A 4,506-nucleotide genomic window follows, 5' to 3' on the forward strand; every position below is an offset into this window, starting at 1 on the left:
AAAACAATACAAATTAAACAGAAAACAGGTTTAAGGGGGGGGGGCTAAAACCCTAAACCTGCGGCGGCCTTTAGTCGCGGTTGGCCAGAAGAACCACGACTAAAGGTCCTCCGCCCCGACGGCCACCTGGCGCCCACGTGGACGGGCCTTTAGTCGCGGTTCTTAAGCAACCGCGACTAAAGGGGGGGGGGGCCTTTAGTCGCGCCCGGTCTGTCGCGGTTGCGCAACCGCGACTAATGGCAGTTGCGAACCGCGACCAAAGGCCCTTTTTCCACCAGTGGCGCTACAGCTATTGCTTAGCAGTAACGCGTGCCAGCACGCGCTACTGCTAGGACAAATAGCTGCAGCGTTTGTTCAATACCACGCTACTGCTAAGGTATCTACTTGCAGCGTGTTTTCTTTCCATCGCTACTAGTATTTTTTTTATTCTTTTAGTGTATTTATGCGCCATCATACAAATATTGGTACAATACCAGCTATTATGAGGTTTACATCATTATGTCCATAACAGTGTATTAAATGAAGGTGGATTAGGTTCAAGTGGAGGCAATATGTGGTGCATGTCAAAAGTATACTACTAATCCAAGCTTGATCTAGTTTGGACTAGAAGTACTTTCGATGTGCACCACATGTTGCCTCCACTTGAATCTAATCTGCCAGCACAAGCTATTTAATCATCATCATAGTCATTACCACCAACAATATTTATTTAATCAGCACTAACACTAGCTAATAATAATCATCATAGTCATTACCACCAACACTAGCTATTTTATCATCATAGTAATAGTGTAGCACATCATCATCCTCAAACTCATTTCTAGCTAGCTAATCACTCCTGCTGCTCTCTCTTAGGTAAAATAACATAAAACATATATAGCTCTCCTCCTCGATCAAACTGGAGCATGCAGATGAACCTGTCTCCTAATCGTGGGTAGCGCATCTGTTTGCTGCCCCCTAGTACTTCTCTGCGCTCCCCCATCACATATTTGGTCCAGTCTTGCACTATTAAGCATCCGTCGCTAATCTTGAATGCACTAAAGTAATCTGTAGGATATCTTGGCCGTAAGCTGATAATACTCATGGTACCTTTAGTCTCGATCCCATAAGGCACAACATTCATCGGGAGTCCCTGTTGAAGAACATCGTACGGTAACATACTTAGCAATGAAGTTTAGCTTCAAAAATAATGTATGGAAAAGATGCACCGATGACAAATAGTAAAAATCTTACCATCCTTCCTAAATAGATGTGACCGTAGTTCATTACGAACACTATTGGTCGCACATTTTCAGTACTAACATTTCTAAATGCAGGAAGAAAATTTGTCTTGACAGTATCAAGATCCTCAAGCCATGAAACATAATGACTGAGCTCCTCGCAGTTGAGTTCATCCCCAGGACAGTATACGGTCCTGTCTACCAAGCGCTGGACATGTTTGCTTGCACGGAAATAAGCTGACAATACAAATTAGTTGTCAACTATTTTTGAATAAACAATATCAAAGACATAAATATGGTTGAGAATCATACATGATGGTATAACTGGAGGCATTTGCACATCGACCCAGATGTCGGTATTACCTTCAATATCATCTTCCGGACGAATATCAAAGGTGATAATCATATCAGGCTCAAATGCATAAGTCTTGCATAGTGTTCGCCATGTTTTGCATCCAAAATAGGTGTAGTCGTCTGAATTGTATAACTTTGCATGGAAAATATAACCATGCTCAGTCTTCATGTAAACTTTCTTTTCCTCCATACTATGACTGAAACCTATCTTATCCAATACAAAAACTCTTGCATGGCAGGGGATACGCTAGTAGAATAATAAAAAATATATAAGTTGAAGCAAATGAAGCAGATGTCATGCTTAATTACGAAAAAAGGCCTGTCGTTGTGACTTACTGTATCCACTTCCAAGTTCTCGTCCAGCTTGATGCTGAAGCTCCTATCATCATCTAGAAGATTCCGTCGCACAGGCCGCGCTCGTCTTCGCAGTATTTGCAAATACCGAAATCCTTCTCGTCGTCAGACATTTCCTATGTTCATAGTTAAAACATTAATTGAAAATCGATCGAAGACAACTACCAAGATACTCAACACATAAATCCGGGGCACTCGATATTTCCTACATATTCTAGCACAAGTCATGCCAAAATTCACGGAAAAATCCGGCATGACCTTTGCTAAAATAGGACATATCGAGCGCCTGAAATTTGCCAGAACGGAAATGAATCAACACTCCGGCAAAACATAGGCCACTCGAAGGTGTAACCATCAAACATGACCAGCCACTTGGATATCGAGCAACACAAGATATACATTTCAAAATATCTTATAGGACTCAAATTAGCATGCATTCAATAAGCAAAAGTAAATCATCTCATGCGTCAGTACATCGTCGAATATTATCACTAATACATCACGAATAGTGTCATATATATAACATCACTAATACAACTGAAACTCTAGCACACGACGGGTATCGGCGCGGGCGGTGGACACCCACAGAGAAGGCACCATCACGGGATCATAGCTCCAGTGAGATCCCCGGAGAACCTGCCAGGTATTGGAGAACGGCCTGTGCTCCAACGCAAACAAGTAGCGACGGACGTGCGCGTCCTCCTCACTGACACGGTGACGCACCATCTCCGCGGAGTCCTCGAGCCTCTGGATCATCACTGGCCCATGCGACCGCCACCAAAGAAGGTTCGGGTCAACGACAGGCTGGCTCCTCACCAACCTGCGCCCCCCGGTAGGTAGTGCCTCCCAGTACCACCACGGCGGAGCCTAGTCCCGGACATGGCCAATCTGGTCAAGCAGGTGTCGTCCTCCGCCGACTCGACGACGAGGATGCGGGATAGGCATCGTCCACGTCGAGGCGGGAAAAATTGCTTTAACTAAAAAATCACCTAATTAGTACCTAGTTCTTACTAACTAGTTCTTACTAACTAAATAGAAGAAGGTCAAATTTTACTCGTTTTATTATGCATTACACTAGTGTTTATTCATCATCTAAGAAAACATCACCTAAGAAAAAATCCTAGCCGCATCTGTATCCAATTCATTTCCACCCATAGATGAACCCTAACTATTTGATGCAACTAAAATTTGAAGAACCCTATCTAGGCAGAGGTACGGGAGGCGGAGGAGCAGGCGTGCTCTCCTCGATCGGGTGCCTGTGGCGAGAGAGGGGCAGGCGGCGTCGAGGTCGGGCTTGGGGCGGGGCAGCGTCCGGGGCGGCGTTGAGGTCGGGGGCGGCGTCCGGGGCGGTGTTGAGGTCGGGTGCGGGGGCGGCGTTGAATCCGGGGTCGGGGGCGGCGTAGAGGGTGTGCGGAGAGCACGCGGCGAGAGCGGAGGAGTTCGATTTGGGGGAAGTGACCGTGGGGAAGGACGAACGCGGTGGTTAAGTCAGAAGTAGCAGTAGCGCTTTCCTGAAAGCGCGCTGCTGCTACGTTAGCTACAGCGCGTTCTGGGATACGCGCTACTGCTACTACTTTCTCCTTTTTCCCTTTTTCATTTATTTTTCTTCACATTTTATTTTTTTTCCTTTCACCTTCTTCTATTTCTTTCATTTTCAATTACCTTTTATTTGCTTTTCATTTAATTTTATATCCTGTAGTAGTAGCGAGTTTAGAGAAAAACGCGCTGCTACAAAGAAAGTAGCAGTAGCGCGGTTCCATATAGATCGCTACTACTATGTGTACCATATCGGCTAAGCCGTGAGAATTTTAGTAGTAACGTGTATTCACCGAGATGCGCTACTGCTACGACACTATCTGCAGCACGGTTTCGGCAGGCGCGCTGCTGCTATTTAGCACCAGCGTGCATTTTTGACCCACGCTACTGCTAAAGTTCTGTGTATAAGGTTTTCCCTAGTAGTGTTCTGCTCCCTTCATCTGAGCTGCTAGAGGGACTAGTGCCCTCACTCATGTGCATCTGCTTTTCTGACTTGTTCTGACTATCACTTTGGTCTGACATGATGCAAATCACTGTTTGCTGACCTTGTGAATAGTTATAGATGAGATAGAATGGATGAGCATCACAAAATGCAGAGATTTTTGCAAAAGAATGATTCAAAAACTCAGTTTTAGTTTTCCACAGAAAGCATTTCGGATCAAATGATTTTCAAACTCGGTGATACCGAAGCAGTTTTGGAACCTAAACTGGTGAACTCGGTGGGACCGAGTCATAGTTCGGTGGCACCGAGACTGCTAGGGTTTCACAAAGTTCTAAAATCGGTCACACCGATTTGTAATTCTCGGTCAGACCGAGAGTTACTAGTGCAATGGCATTAGCCAAATCGGTGGGACCGAGTTTTTCAACTCGGTGGGTCCGAGATGATTTCGGCGGAAATCTAACCCTAAATTCTCAAATCACACCTATTCTAAGGATTGTTCTGATTGGATATGAGTGTTTCAATCGTGGCAAGATACATGATGAACACAATGTGCTAGGAATCAGACGAGGATAGCACTGTGATCGAGTCCATAGCCTAGCT

The sequence above is a fragment of the Triticum dicoccoides genome, chromosome 2B (assembly GCF_002162155.2).
Source record: "Triticum dicoccoides isolate Atlit2015 ecotype Zavitan chromosome 2B, WEW_v2.0, whole genome shotgun sequence".
Classification (NCBI taxonomy): Eukaryota; Viridiplantae; Streptophyta; class Magnoliopsida; order Poales; family Poaceae; genus Triticum; species Triticum dicoccoides.